Genomic DNA, 16792 nt, shown 5'->3' with positions numbered 1-16792 from the left:
AGGGGGCTCATCCTTGAGACATTGACAGGTTATTTGCAACACTAAACTCCGAGCCATCATGTCTTGCATGGTGTGAGGAGTGATAAAATGAAGGCAAAAAATGGATCGGCTTTCATCACACGATTCTGACAAGTTCACGTCATATACTGCAGCTTTCTGGATGTGGAGGGGATTGTGATCATCATTAAGTCCCTTTAAAGTTTTTCCTGCTCTCTTTCACTCCCACCCCCATCTTCTAATGAGAGGAAAATACCTTCGGCGGAAGGACTCACATGGAGATAATTCAGTATATAGCGCAGAGCTGCCCAAGCTGATGTGAGGGAAGAAGACCCTGAACTCAGCTGTTCTCAGGCTCAACTTCCTCCCCTAACCCCAGGCAATTCCATTGTCCTAAGGCCCCAGGGTCCCACAGGCACCAGTGTGAGAGCCAGCATGCACCCTGGACCTCTCAGGTCTTTCCCAGCACTTACCCGAATGTGAAGGATGCACGATTCGTGGAGAGATGATGGAGAGATGATGGAGAGATGATGGAGAGATGATGGAGAGAGAGAGAGAGAGAGAGAGAGAGAGAGAGAGAGAGAGAGAGAGACAGACAGACAAAGAAAAGTCTGTCCATGGCTTTTAAAAGACAACCCTAATCATGAAGCCGTGCACATAAATAATGACATGATTCCGGTTTCCAGACCTTCTGGGAGATGCTCTGGGAGCAGTGAGTGCCCAGTGGCTTGGCCTGGGCAGTCCCGCAGGCCCAGGAGCTGCGTTTCCACCAGCATTCCAGGTGACTGACTCACCCGGAGGACACTTTTCTGCAGTTCGCCTCTTTAGGTAAGCAGCAGCTCCTGAGGCAGAGCACTGCCTGAGACCACTGTGTGTCCCACCAGCAGAGATAGTCCCTGCAACTCTGGGCAACATGCATCCATTCAATCATTTTGTTATTTTAAATATATATTTTTATTGATTTGAGAGAGAGATAGAGAGAAACATCGATGAGAATCATTGATTGGCTGCCTCCTGCAAGCCCCCTACTGGGGATTGAGCCTGCAATCGGGGCATGTGCTCTTGACTAGAATCCAACCCAGGACTTTTTGTTCCACAGGCCGACCCTCTATCCATTGAGCCAAACTGGCTAGGGTTGGGCAACAAACATTTAAAAAAATCATTTCTTCCTTCGCCAACTCCTCCTGATCACCATGTCTTAAATACTGACGTCACTAAGCCCATCTGTCACTCAGCTGGGCACCCCCTGAGGCATTGGCAAAAAGGTGCTGGTGAGAGGAAGGACTACACCAGCCACCAGCATGCACCTCGTTGCCAGACCTGCCATCTGTCCTCCTGCCATGGTATGGGCTTCTCTGCCCAAGTGCATGGCCAGATCAGGTTCAGGCCACTTTCAGGCACAGGGTCAAGGGAGGACTGCTTACCGCAAGCATGTCAAACTCACGGCCTGCGGGCCACATGCCTTGTTTATTTGGTCTGAGTTAGCCTTTGATTTTGACATGCTTGGATTACAGCGTGGCTCAGCCCCAACACAGACCAAGTGATGGATGGGCATGCGCAATGCCGGACTCAATGTGGCAAAGCTTCAGGCGGCCGACATCAGGTGTGGGGAAAAGGCACCTTCATTGGAGGCAAAGCGCTGACATAACCCTGAGGCCTCGGAGCTTTTTGCAAAACAACAGCTGTGCCCTAGGCATTCAGATTCTTCCATGATGCCAGCTCACCAAGGGCTCCTTTCAGTCTTCCGGACAGGAAATCTTTTTCTCCTTACAATTTAAAGTTACTGCTTCCTTATCCCCAAACAACATGCAACACGCAGCTAATGTGGAAAAGGATAAGGGACTACATAGAAACCAGAAGAAGGAAAATATTTCAAAACCCTCCCGGCCCCAGAGAAAGATAACCCTGCTAAACAGAAACAGCTGCCGTCCTCCTGTTCCCTCGTGGCAGGAAACGAGACCAGATTTCAGCCTGTTCCCCTCGGTGAGCACGGGAGCCACGCCTGGCCTGGGATGACGACGGAGCCAGAGCCACCTACGCATGCTCACCCGCAGGGAGAGGTGCATTATCCAACCCCATTCGTGTGTCTGTTCTGATCCGGCTCCCTGCAGCAGGATCAGAGAATGTACTTACATAGCCGGGAAGATGCCGGCAACGTGGGATTGCATATATCTTCACGGGCATCTCAGAGTCAAGTTGGGTCCCTCAGATAAAGAACATCTGAAAGCCAGATTTTAACATCTATCGACTAGCCATGTTCTGTGGGGAGAGATGAGGCGTGCCCAATTTGAAACCACCAAGCCTTGGCTCTGTGTTGGGTCTCTGCATATCAGTCACACACTCCCGGTGCTGCAATAACTGACGTCATCGCCAACCACCTGCAGGGCCTGCCCAGGCAGGACGGGCTCGGCGCCGCCGGCGGGACTCTGGCTTTCGCGGTCCGCTCTGCTGCCCAGACGCCCTGGGCTGCCAACGCGAGCATTGCCTTTTCACATGCCCTGTGAAGCACCAGCCCACCATGGGCCAAAAGCTATGCTGAGTTTGCCTCCCTTTGGGAACACCTTGCCCAGGCTTTAGGAGGTAAATGAGAGTTTCTCGGGAGGAGAGTTTTTCCTGAGTTGCAAGCTGCCGGGAAGTAAGTGGATAAAGAGACAGTGGTTGTACGTAACAAAAAAGGCATCACCCCACTGTGCTTCAGTGAGCCAGTGAGGGCGGAAGTGGCGTCCACCTGCCCCAAGAGATTGCTGAGATCACCCCACCGTAAGGAAGTCGGAGTTGTCGAAACAGCTATCGCAAAGAACACAAGCTAAACTGCCCCCCCAAAACTGCACAAGTCACAGGGCTCCAGCATCACCTTCCACATCCCCCAAAACATGTGGAGGATCAGAATGGCAGAGAGGAGGGCAGACAAAAATATACGTATGGGGCACAGCTGGTGTGGCTCACTGGTTGAGTGGCAACCCATGAACTCAAAAGGAAAATGGGGGATGGAATGGGAAAGGGGGGGGGGTGGCTTGCAACCTAGTTCAGTATCTGGTTAAAACTGTAGTCTTGCTTCCCCACTCTGACTGGCCTGGGCGGAGCTGCGGGGACCCTCAGGGGCCCGCCACAGGAGGAGATGTATAGGTCAGAGTCTTCCCACGAGTGCAGTTCAAGCTTTGGACCTGGAATTCCCCTGGAACAGCAGATCTGCGAAATAAAGGTTAACTTTCCTCCCTCAGAGTGCTGGCTGATTCTTCTCCCATGCATTCTGCTACAACAAACCAAGAGGTCACTGGTTCAATTCCCAGTAAGGGCACATGCCCAGGTTGCTGGCTCAATTCCCGGTAGGATGTTTCTCTCTCATCAAAGTTTTATCTCTCTATCCCTCTCCCTTCCTCTCTCTAAAAATCAATACAGATGTATTTTAAGAACATGTGTGAGGGCTGGCCTGGAATGAAACGAGGGTGCTCCTAAAGGTGACAGCCTGCCCCACAGGATCAAGGAATCCATAAAGTGAGACCTCCAGGGCCCTGCCTCTCGCCTCTCATTCCAACACGCACTTTGGCACTGAAGGATGGCAGGGCAGGCTGAGCACTGTGGCTGTATTTTCACTATTACCATAATTTATTACATTTATGGAGGGCTTATAATATTCATATTATTTTTACATTGTTTATCTCATTTATTCATTCCCATCTGTCCTGGAAAGTTGGCATTTGTACCCATTTCACAGATTAAAAAATGTGGGTTATGTACTCATAAGCCACCTGACTAAAGTCAGACAAATCATAACCTATGGCCTCTGACTCCAGACCAGTGCTATGTTTACCACTTTGTTTTAAGTAGTGTGGCCAAATCTGCCTTCCTTTTCTTCTGTGCACCTTTCCATCCTTCCATCCATCCATATTCATCTATATCCATCCATATCCATATTCATCCATACCCATCCATATCCATTTTTCCATCCATTCATCCATCCATCCATATTCATCCATACTCATCCATATCCATTTATCCACCCATCCAAATCCATCCATCCATATTATCCATATCTATATCCATTCATCCATATTTATCCATATCCATTTATCCATCCATCCATATTCATCCATATCCATCCATCCATCCAACCATTCATTCATATCCACCCACCCATCCATATTTACTGATACAGTCAACCTATCAACCATCCAGGCGGACAACAGTGGTTGAGCATCTATGTGTGCCAGGCACTGTATGAAGATATCAGGCACATAGCACAGGGAAGGCAAGTACAAAGGCTCTGAGGTGGGAAGAGTATGGCATGAGTCACTCTCAGGAGGTGGCGTGTGTCCTCCCCTCTCCCATCAGTGTCTGCATTGATGGCAGTGACCAAACTAGCTGAGCCACTGGTGCCACCTTCCATTCTCCTGAATTCCCTTCTCCTGGGAATTCCTATATCCCTCTGTCTGGATACGCAGACATCAGCATATTCTGTTACCTGCAGCCTTCCTGGCTCCTTAACTCCCTCACTGAGCCACAATATTTTGTTTTCCTCCCTTTCTGGCAAACACTCCGTCTGAATGAGGGACCCAGGCATGAACCTTGACACCTGCCATGTCAGGAAGCAAGATTTCTATCTCTGTGAGAAAGGAAAAATGGTTTCCTAATAAACATAGAAGCTGAAGGGCGGAGACCATGACAGGGCCAGCTGGGTGCGAGGCTGGTGTGTGCTGGGAGCCAAAACCCTGCTGCCTGGCCTGTCCCACTGCCTGCCCTCGCCCGGGCCCCGCGGTTCTGGCCATCTGTGCCACGAGGAGCTTCTCTCTCCCTGGCGCTGCCACACTCAGATAGGATAATTCTCAGTGGCAGTTGTTTCCTCTCTTAATTCATATGTCAGCTCATTCTTCAATTAAGAAATACAGAGTCCTCCTTTAGATGAATTATTTTGTAAATTTTTAGTAGTGGACACACATTCTTTCTTAAAAGGAGCCTCCTGAAGACTTTTCCTACTTTGGACATCTCTCACCACGCTGTGACTTACAGGTATGATGTCTCAGCAGCATGGGCAATGACTGAGATTGGGCTTCCCCAGAATCAGATCCTCGAAAGACATGTGAGCATAATGAAGTTTGAGGGCAATCCCCAGAGTCCTGCAGGGAACTGGAGAAGGGAAGCAGGGGAGGGAAGGATGCCGACACCCAGCAAGGTGACGAGCAGGCTGGAGCTTTGTCATCTCTCACTCAGTTCAGTGGAGGATGTATAGGATGGCACAGACAGTCCTCAGAGATGTCCCACTGGAGAGTCAAGGTCACAGGGGTACTTAGGCACAATTCCCTACAGCCACTGGGTGAGGACCACTCAACAAAAAGCTGTGATTCCTACTGTGGCAGGAACCATGGGTCAAGTCCTCTGGAATGGTGAGTGCCACGGGGTAAGGAGGAAATGCCAAAAGTATTTGCTGCAGGCCACTTTACTTATTCAACAGTAACTCCCTGAGCATCTACTATGCACTATGCATTCTGATAGGTGTTGCAAAGAATTAAACAAATAAAAACCAGTAAGGAGTCCCTGTATCATTGGGACATGAAGATACAGCCATCGCTAGACTATAACTTACAAAGTGAAGAGTAATTGTGGGATGTCCAAGACCATGTCCTTATTCTGAGACGACAGATGCTGAGATACACATACAGGTACAGCATGGTATCTGCAATTTATTTCCAGATGGCTCAGCAATAATAATAATGTGTGGATGTGGGGTAGCAGGAGGGAGAGAGGAGGAGGAGAAGGAAGAGAAAGAGGAGGAGGAGGAGAGGAGGAGGAGGAGGAGGAGGAGGAGGAGGAGGAGGAGGAGGAAGAGGAGAGAGAAGCACAGATGTGGCAAAATGTGAACAATGGAGAAATCTAAAAGAGTGCATGGAAGTTCATTGTATTACTTTTTAAGTTCTATGTATCATTGTGATTTTTCAAAATATTTTAAAATAAACAAAAGTGTAAAGTACTTTGACTTTGTTGTTGGGTCAGTGACTGATAGAAAACCAAGCACTGTGCACAGAGAAGGGAGGGCCTCCCTGAGGAAGCTACACCTGAGGGTGACTAGGCAAAAAGAGAAGAAAGAGGTATTTCCGACAAGTAAATAAAGGCGTGGAGGTGGGAGAGAGCATGGAGTCATCTAGATATTGAGAAGAGCCCTAGCCAGTTTGGCTCAGTGGATAGAGTGTCGGCCTGCGGACTGAAGAGTCCCAAGTTTGATTCGGGTCGAGGGCACATGACCAGGTTGTGGGCTCGATCCCAGTAGGGGGTATGCAGGAGGCAGCTGATCAATGATTCTCTGTCATCACTGATGTTTCAATCTCTCTCTCTCTCTCTCTCTCTCTCTCTCTCTCTCTCTCTCTCTCTCTCCCTTCTCTCTGAAATTAATGAAAAAAAAATATATTTTTTAAAGATATGGAGAGGAGTCTTAGATGGTGATAAGATGGCAGCTGGAGGCTGACACACGTAATCCATGGGAAGGTTTCCTTTATTGAAAATGTGCTCACGGCCAGGGAGGAATCTGCCCAGCAAATGCCAGCTAGCGAGTTCAGATGGTGATGAGCAGACAGAGAGAGCCTGCAAAGCAGAGGAGCATGGCCCTGATGGTGTCTCCATGGCAACACTGCTACCTGCCCCACTGCGTTTCTACCCAAAGCTGTGCGTATCTAGAGAAGCTCCGCTTTCCTTAGCTGCTGGCAGACCCACTGCTCGGCTAAGAACAAATCAAGGTGGGTGCGTGGCGGTTACTCCTGGTGGGCAGATTCCTCCACTTCACTGTGCCCACGGGCTCACATGACTGTACAGCATGCTCGCCTCTGCTGCCCTGGACACTGCACAGCAGGTTCCCAGAGCCCCTCCTCTGCAGACGAGCCCTGCTGAGAAAATGACTGACACCCCCACCTCCAAACTGCAAGGCAAGAACCGGGAGATGGCACAAAACACCTTTGCCCTTCTCTCTTTCTCTGCCAGGCCATCTGCCCACAGTCTCTACCTGCCTGATGGCAGAAGCTGGCTAACAGCACGTAGATAAGAGCTGAGACCTTAACTATCCCCTAAGGGCTGGAAGGCAGTCTACACAGTGCAACCTTCGATTCTGGAGGCACGGTGACTTGGGTTTGAATCCTAACTCTGCCACGTCATCAAGTTGCTGTTAGAATTCAATAACTTGATGCATGCAGCATGCTTGGCACAGCAACGCCTGATTATGCCAGCCGGGCCGCATGCTATGTGTCACGATAGAAAGTAAAACAGGTAGATAAACAGACGTCGTCATGGTGCTTGCTCTACAGAAGTTGACCTGGGCCTACATACTGTATTCTAGTTGGAATGGAGATAGATCTAAACCAGTGATGAACAAGTCATTTTTCTGTCTTTATGAAACACGTAGGATGTATTAAAGGTGTTCTAGGCAGAGTGAAGTGATTTAATGACCATCCTTCCCAAACTATGACTAAACCTTTACCATGCTTTCAATATGTCAAGGTTACACATGTAACCTTTTTTTCTTACCAAGATACAGTAAGATGGATAGGTTGGCTATTAAGTGAATCACCCCGGGACTAAGTAAGCACTTCAGAGCCTACCACACACGTTTCACCCCGGCCAGTCTTTGAACTGCCAAGAGAGCAAGACTGTCATGGCCACTGTACAGCTGGAGAGAGACGGTGCAGCCCCGAGGGCCGCGGGCTGGGCTCGTACTGTAAGGTGACCAGACGTCCCGCTTTGGGCGGGACAGTCCTGATCTTTAATGATTTGTCCCGCGTCCTGCTGTGTTTTAAAAAAGTCCCGATTTTTGGCACGCAGGACAAATCATTAAAGATCAGGACTGTCCCGCCCAAAGTGGGACGTCTGGTCACCTTATTGTCCTGGAGTGTCTACAGCTTCAAGTCGACTTGGTTTCCCCCCCCAAGACAGGGGAAGTAATGTCAGTTTGGTTCCATCTCTAGGGTCTGATTTTCCCAACTTCCTTTGCAAGAAAACATTTCTGAGGGATTGGCGGCCTCCATGCTAAGCACTTTCCGCACATTCTTTGTGTCATCCTCAAAACACGGTCCGCGATAGAAATGATGGCTTTCCTCATTTTACAGATGGGAAGACCGAGGCTCGCAGAGTTGCTGGAGCTTACCCAAGCTCTCGCGGCCAGATGATGAAAATGAAAAGCGAACCCAAATGTGCTGGCCCCGGCGCTCTTCACCAAAACCCCGGATGCCTTGCTGAGGCCACTCCCGACGAGCTGGCAAGGTCCCTGAGTCCGTGTAAAACAGCTGTGCCTCTTTCTCCGTCCACAGAGAACCCCCCAAATCACTGGCAAGTCGAAGGACATTCTCAAGTGGTTGCTTATTAATAACGTTTTCCGTTTATATAAGGCCACCTTTCGTCCAGTAAATAATGAAAAATGTTACATGTTGATCATACCTTGTTTGCATGTCCAGGAAGCCTGCTCCTTTAAAAACTCAAAAGAGCACGTTAGATATCAGAGTTACCATCGAGGATGCCGAATCTTAGCAGTTCATTGGTACAGGGTTTAAAGCAATTTTTATGCATAGCAAAATTTTATGCATACCTTGATGTGTAGGCAGCCAAACTGACAATGTGAAAGGAAGACAAGTCCGAGCTCGTCTGACTAAATCGAGCCCAGTGATTGGGCTGCTTTCCACCTGTGTACCTTTCAGAAGCCATTCTGACCAGGCCCACGCTCCTGCTGCTGAGAGAGCAATGCTGAATTCTTCGCTTGCCTGTTCACTGTGCTTCCTACAAGGCAGGTGTTTCCAAGCGGCCCAGCCTGCACAGAAAGCATGGGGGGGGGGGGGGGGCAGTGGGCTGGGGTACAGAGTACATTGCTCCAACCCATGCAAGCTTCCAGTCTTGACAGGCATTCTAAGCGATTTCTGAGATGATGAACTCAAAATGCAAGTATAATTTAAACGAACTCCTGAATCTTGACGGATAAGCTGTTGCTGAGCCACCCCCTCTGCACTGACCATGCAGCCAAAGAATGGATTGCCCAGAGCAGCAGTTGCCCACCAGTGGGACCACTGGTGGTCCATGAGGTCAGAAAGGTTGGTGACCGCTGGCCCAGAGGATGCCTACTGAGAAGAGTTCACTGGGAGCCTCACAGCAGGGATGCTGCCGAACCACAGGCCATGAAAAGTGACAGGAGCCTCAAGAATAGTAACTGTGTTAACCAAACAACAGGATGTATATCCCAGAGAAAGAAAAGAATCAATGACAACCTTTATTAAACAAAAAGTCAACTAAAACTTTCAATAAGTCTTCAGGTCATCCATGTTGGGGAGGAAGAATAAGGGGGAGGTAGAATTTCTTTTTGGCATGCCTACGCAACTGGCAGGTGTTTGATAAATATTTACTAGCTGAAAAGAGAACCAACTTGCAGGGAGTTTGCAAGGTGAAGCCTCCTGGGTCAGCTCTAACTCATGGGTAGAGGCTGCCTGGAGAGTTGTGTTGAGAAGGATTCTGAGGTTGTGTTGGGTCTTGATAGGAAGAGTGTGGTGGTCATTAGTGAGGTCTGCATTAGACAGGCCGATGCAGGTGCCGATCTTTGTCTTATCAAGAATGGAGTTAAACCATTCTACACATTCAAATAAGAACAATTTTCCCCACTGAAGAAGACCTTCCCTTCCATTTAAACAGAAGCTTCTGGGAGAATAACAAGGAGGAGTAAGGGGAGAAAGCAGGCATCTGTGGATCCTGAAGGTCACAGGCTGCTGTCCAGTGAGGTGAGAGATATCAAACCAAGATGATGCTCATGATCAATCACCATTGACTTGCACTCACAAGGCAAGTTTACTGGGAAATCAGGTTCAGGATCATTATGGACATGGCTGACATATCCAGAATCACAAGATACTCTCAGTTGGGTAACCCTGCTCTTTCTATTAAGGCAGGAAAGTGATCAGATATATCATCCAAATTAAAAAAAAAAAAAAAAAAGATTGAAGACTAATGGGCTTTAGTTATAAATAACCAGAAACTCAGTTAACCATAACTTCTCATTCTTCTAAACATTCCTCTGAGCTAACATTTCCCCTTGTTGAACTATCCCAGCCAACAGAGCAAGCACACCTGCGTTCTTCAAAGCTTTACAAAGCATTTGATTTTAATTTATATAAAGCAAAGCATTTTAAGTGAAAAACCTTAAACAGCTATTTCTTATAATCTCAGGAGGCCTAAATAAGAATAAGTGCACAATATATCATATAAGCGAATGTATTTACTTACAGATGTTTGTGCAATACACACACAAATAAGTTCCAAGATCCTTCACATCTATTGCCTGTGTAAGTTGTGAAGGCTCCAGAGCTACATGGGATGAATTCAAATCCAGCTTGGTCACTGTCTAGTTTTGTGACCTGGGGCAAGTCATTTACCCTCTTTGCTTAGTTTCTGAGGAGTGCAGATGATACCATAAGATTATCATGAAAAGTAAATAAGATATAGTATATAAAGCAGTGAGCGTTCTGCCTGCCACAGTGTAAGCTGTCAGTAAATGTCAGTTGTTAATTATTTGTATTACTTTTCAGAAGGAGAAAGTGAGTCACAGAGCAACAAAGTGATTTCTTGGAGGTTTACTCAAGTAAGAAGTGATGACGCTAGGACTGGAACCCGGGCCTTCTGAATGGAGTGGCATTTTCTTTCCTGTGAGACACTTTATCTCTATTGTAAAGGTAGCTGAGTATCACCCAGGAGCTTGTCAGAAGCTGCATCTGCATCTCAGCATCTCCCCAGGTGAGCACAGTGGAGAAGCCCGGATCGCCAGCACTCTGCGGAACATGTGCAGACACAGCACAGCCCGGAGGGCTTCTCAGCGAAACGGCAGCACCAACACACTGAGGGACCCTCTCCCCTCCTTGCTCCTCTGAAACATCCCAAGGTCAATGTGTTTTCAGGAAGCTTCAGGTCATTCTCTAGAGCAGTGCTCACCAACGGTGGTCTGTGCACCACTAGTAGTCTGTGAGGTCCAAAAGGTTGACGACTGCTGTTCTAGAAGGTTCCTGCTGCTCAGATTACAACACACAGTTAACACAGAGCAGTCAGGTCCTGATGGAAAACCTGACCTTTTAGTTGTCCACCCAAGAGCAGCGCACCATGCAAATCACACACCTTCACCGACAGGGCTGCCTTCATTCTTCAAGTTCACACTTACCACAGTCAGTGCCAGATGAGAACGTAACAGTTCATTTGAATCAGGGCCCTCATTTTAGGGAAGAAAGAGCTGAGGCTCAGACAGACGAACCAAGAATTCTGGTTGGAACCTGACGTGCCTGGAGCTAGAGATCGAGAGCCAACAAGCTCGGCCCCTGTCTCTGGACTCCAGCTGGTGCCCATGGCCACACCTCGGCCCAGCTCAACGTTCCATGTGCCCTCGCGTCCAACAAAGGGCTTGTCCCGCTGGTCTGCGGCGTCTCATCCTCGTCTCAGTGTGTCTTACTGACTCTCCAACCAACCTCACCCTTTCATTCCAAAAGCCACATGCAAAGCTGTGGGTGAAGAAGCCATATGACCTTTTTATGCCTGAGATATTCTCTTGGATGTTTCCAATTTTACCAAAAGATCAGCCGAAGGGATTTCAATGCGGCAGCTAAATAATGAGGTCTTTCTCCAATGAGGGGTCCACAGGAGGAAAAGCATTCACAGAGGGTATTACAGGGAAAAGTGAAGCGGGCCTAGAGTGGTGGACATTCAGGCTTTGGACTGCGGTTATGCTAGATTCGAACCCCAGCTTCACTCTTCCTTCCTGTGTAATGCGGCCAACTTAACTTCCAGGAGTCTTGGTTTCTCCAGCTTTCCTGTCAGCTAGCACACAGTAGGTGCTCAATCTGCAATAGTTATTATTTCTTCTATTATTTAACTTCTAAGAGTTTTGGTTTCTCCAGCTTTCATGTCAGCTAGCACAGAGTAGGTGCTCAATCTGCAATAGTTATTATTTCTTCTATACGTTTACATAAGCACTAACACCCAGACTATATACAGATACACAGACACCCAAAATATACACATCTATATATACTAACAGCTGCCCTGAAAGCCAGCTGACCCGACGACCACAGAAAGCGGGGCTGTTTTCAGCTGAGCCCTGGAATTTTCATGAACAAGCATCTCTGAGGACTCACAGCTGATGAATGGATGCCAAGAAAAGAGCTGGAAAAATGGCATCCCGCCCAAGTGAAACAAAATGCTGAGAATTCCTGTCCCGTTACTTTTAACCCTGGATGGGGCTGGGTAATACTTGCAAGGCTGGATTTTAAGGACCCAAGGGGTGGGGAGGGAGGGAGCTGGTCCCAACGCACTCCCAGTGCCAGAGGGGCGTAGGCAACTCACGACGGCCCCTGGTCACCCCATCTCTGTGCCACCCCAGGGTCAATGGTGCCTGGCCCTCCTGGGCCCCATGCAAGCAGCTCGGATGCAGGACCAGGAAGAAGGAGGAGATCATTGTTGCTTCTTCCTTGCACAGACTCATCCTGCCGCTCTGGTGGGCCTGACTCTGGAAGCGCTCTCAGTCAGGCCAGCCCCGCCCTCCCCGCGGCCTTCCCTGCCCACTGTGATGTCGCCCCTGGACCTCCCACCCCCCAGTGTCACTGCTCCTCTTCTGTGTCAGCTCTCAGAAAAGCCGAGGCCTCGGTTCAGCCAGCTTGATGTTTGCAGACCCGACAGCCAACTGTGTTTGCCCTCTACACCCAGCAAGGAAAGGCAGGCTCATGCTGTCCTGGAAAACAGGCCCTTTTAAGTTAATGCGCTGTATAAAATGGGCCGTGGTGCTCTGGGGGAAAGATGTGGCCGTGAGTAAGGTCTAGGACCGGAAATGGCTGCCCCGGAGTTCTGAGGGGCAGGTGGGGAGGGAGAGGCATTTCAGCAGAAGGAGCAGAGGCTCTTGTCTTCTTCAGCGTTGCCCTTCCCGGGGGTGGGAGATGGCGCTGAGCGTCTCCCAGCTGCTTCTTCATTCGGCCTCCCTCTCCCCTCCTCCAGCTCCTCCATCCAATCTCTCCTTCTCTGGCTCTCCTTGCTTCTTTTCTCCTCTCCCTTGTCCCCAGGGAAATAACAGAACAAGCAAGCCTGCGGGTTTCAGACTCCAAACAAAGAACCGCTCCAACAACAGGCCAGAGGAAACAGAAAACCGGTCTCCAACCTCCACTGGCCAGGTCCCCGGCGGAGATTTTGGAGGTCAGCGCTGCTGGAAGCTCAGTGTGATCTTATTGCAACATGTTCTTCTCCGCTTATTTACACACACACACACACACACACACACACACACACACACACGGTATGATAACAATGAGAATGTTTCGCCAAAACCGGTTTGGCTCGGTGGTAGAGCGTCAGTCTGTGGACTGAAAGGTCCCGGGTTCGATTCTGGTCAAGGGCATGTACATTGGTTGCGGGCACATCCCCAGTAGGGGGTGTGCAAGAGGCAGCTGGTCGATGTTTCTCTCTCATCGACGTTTCTAGCTCTCTATCTCTCTCCCTTCCTCTCTGTAAAAAACTAATAAAATATATTAAAAACAAAACAACAATAACAACAACAAAAAAAAAACAATGAGAATATTTCATTAAAAACCTTTACAGGTTAGGCCAAAACCGGTTGGCTCAGTGGATAGAGCGTTGGCCTGCGGACTGAAGGGTTCCAGGTTCAATTCCGGTCAAAGGCATGTACCTTGGTTGTGGCACATCCCCAGTAGGAGGTGTGCAAGAGGCGGCTGATCGATGATTCTCTCTCATCGATGTTTCTCACACTCTATCCCTCTCTCTTCCTCTCTGTAAAAAAATCAATAAAAAAATCTTAAAAAAAAAAAGTCCCAATTTTTTGCCGAAACCAGTTTGGCTCAGTGGATAGAGCATCGGCCTGCAAACTGAAGGATCTCAGGTTCGATTCTGATCAAGGGCATGTACTTGGTTGCGGGCACATGCCCAGTAGGGGGTGTGCAAGAGGCAACTGATGATGATTCTCTTTCCTCGATGTTTCTCTCTATCCCTCTCTCTTCCTTTCTGTAAAAAATCAATAAAAAAATAAAACAAAAAGAAAACCTTTACAGGTTAGGACAAGAGCCAAGTGGCAAGTGCCAATCAAGAGCATCAACGAGGGAAACAGATTTTGCCAATGCCCCGCCCCCAACTTCTTAGTTTGTGGCCATTCACAGTCACGAGCAGCCATTGATGATAACCGGGAAAGAGAAGACAGGGAAAGTTTTTAGTGGGTCTTCACCCAATGTCACCTAGAATTTCTGTCTGAGAGACAGCATTTGACTGTTGTGTATCTGAAAACAGCAGAGAAGAGAGTAGACTATGGCTTGGGGCTTCTGAAGACCAAAGTTTCTGCTAATTCAAGGCAGGGCAAGGGGTGGTGGGCAGAGGGATGACGGGCAGAAGGGTGGCATTGAACCCTGCCCACTTGGCCTTTGCAGCCAATGCGTAGTTGCCGGGTGGAGATTTGTCACCAGCTGTGTCATTCAGGCTAAGTGCTGTTTATTTCCCTCTCTGGCCTGCAGTTTCCGGTAAAAATGAGCATTATAACCACTGCCCCCTGGTGTTCGCAGGTTGGGATTGCGTGGGAATAGGAAGGTCCTCCACACAGGAAGGAAATAAAGCCAACATCCAGGAGGCACGGGGAACTGGACAGGGGCGTGAAGCCACAGAGTCACAGCCACGAGTCCAGAGGAGTTTATTTCCAGTTTTCACTTGAGAAACCAAGTCCAGAGAGGGGAGGCAACTCTCCCAGGACCACAGATACAACCGGAGACCCGGGAGGTGGGCTATTTACTATTCTCCATGCAAAACACAACTTCGGTGGCAACCCAAAATGATCTGGTCCCAGTTCTGAGTTTCCCGAGAAAAAGCTCTGGGCTAGACTCCTCCGGCTCCTTTAATTCACGGTTAGTTTGTCTTTCAGACCCACCCCTGCATCCAAGTTCCTAACTTTAAAAGGAAGATGCTGGGAGGAGAGGAAGAAACAGCCATCAAACCATGTGACTGAAGTATGCTCGTGACAGGAGGAGGGAGGGCAGGGATATGGCAAAGGCGTATCTTGTCAGGGGACAACCTCAGAGCAGAGGCCTGGGCCGTGGGCAGGTGGCAGGGAGGCCTGCTCCTTGCCCCGAATAGCTGGCCCACGAACAGAAGTTGCCCACGTGGTGGCATCCATGCTGAGGTGCCACCCACATATTCAAAGGCCTCCCAGGAGGGAAAAGAAGACGCTAAGCGTCCACACAGCGAAGAAAGACCAGAACTGCCTCTCCCTTGCGAAGCTGGTGCAGAAGGGACATGCAAACAGAAATCCAGAAACGCCTCCGTTTGGATCCCACAGCTTTCGGCGTGTGGCTTGTCAGCTGCCCAAACAGAGGGGCTTCCTTCAGGGGGCCTGCGCTAAAATGCTTCTCATGGTACCACCCGGTCACTTTTAATCCTGCCACATACTGTAGCTCCGAATGATAGGCTCTATCCTGTCAACCAACAGGGTGCAGAGCTGCCTTGAGTGGGAACGGACGTGGCTGTGACTAGAGATGGCACCCTCTCTGCCGGCGAGACCTTCCTGCAGACAAATGGCTGTGAACGTGGCACCGGGTCAGGGGACTGTGGTTTTAGTGACGGCGAGTATAATCACAGGCTGAACAGGTAACAATGACAACAACAGTAACAGCTAATGTGTACCGAGCATGTACGATGGGGCTCGCACTGTGCTGGGTGCTTTTTGTATGTCACCTCATTAACTCCTTATGCCTGTCCCCTGCCTGGAGGTCCCACTGCTCTCCGATTATACAGACAGGAATTAGTGCTCAGAGAGGAAACTCGCAGTGCCTTTAGCGCTTTCTGAATCCATTCTGAGTGCTTAAAACCATCCTCCCATCCTGTCTAACCTCTAAGCTCCCTTCCCAATCCCTGAGCTTCCATCTATGCATCTTCCTATATTTCTATTTACCCCCCTAACCCCCCCTTCCCCTACACACACACTGCATGGAGAACCTGGACAACCCTGCCCTTTAAAACTGTGCTATTTTACTATTTCTGGCTGCCCCATGACTGTTTACAGACAAGAATGTTAGATGGATCCAATGTATTTTCACATTAAAAAAAAAGAATTCTGGAAGGGGGGTGGCATTTGATAGAAAGGCAAAACCTTTACAAGCCGTCAAGGAGGGATTAAAAGCCCAATTTTCAAAATAGGGCAATTCGGTCCAAGCTGTGACTTCCTCTGGAGCCCATGGGAACACTCATCTTGACCCCTCTGTGTCAGCGTCGGCAGCCAGGGAGCCCCGAGGCGGCAGGAGCAGAGCAGCCAGGGGGGCCTCGGAAAGAGGCCGGGCAACCTCCTTTACTTTAGGTCTCACTGAGATGGTCTAAAACACCCTCCGGGAAAAGATGCTCAAGCCAAGCAAACGGCAGCCTGGCACGCGGCAGCTCTGGCACATGGGGTCCATGTCTGTGTGTGCACGGCAGGCTGGAGCCCTTCCGGGAGGGGGTCATGGATGCACTGACTCTGACTCGAGGCAGAACTCTCGCTGGGAAGACAACCCTTGCACCTAACTTACACAGAGCCACGCATGGCCGGGTGTGGATGGCATCGCATCTGGCATGGACCACTCACCCTCCGTGATCTGGCCCGGCCGGGATTATTTATGGTTCACAAAAGTCCTGCTGGACCTGAGCATCTTCTGAGACCCCATAACGATAATGGGATTGAACACCTGTGTTCATCACAAGACCTCCACGGCAGATTAGTGATGCTAGGATTGGTTTTCAGGAAACCGAGAGAGAGGGGAGACCTAACCATGCACACTCCCGCGAGAAG

At 49.3% G+C, this 16792-nt stretch overlaps 1 protein-coding gene across 4 annotated transcripts in view; it reads right to left on the bottom strand.

Annotated features, from left to right (window-relative positions):
- PRICKLE2 (prickle planar cell polarity protein 2) overlaps nt 1–16792 on the bottom strand; it is a 316918-nt gene that overhangs the window by 94634 nt on the left and 205492 nt on the right. The gene's annotated exons all lie outside the window — the stretch shown is intronic.

This window comes from Pipistrellus hanaki (assembly GCF_964339955.1).
Source record: "Pipistrellus hanaki genome assembly, chromosome: 13".
Classification (NCBI taxonomy): domain Eukaryota; kingdom Metazoa; phylum Chordata; class Mammalia; order Chiroptera; family Vespertilionidae; genus Pipistrellus; species Pipistrellus hanaki.
The sequence above is the reverse complement of the archived record's forward strand: the minus strand, read 5'-3'. Positions and strand labels throughout refer to the sequence as shown.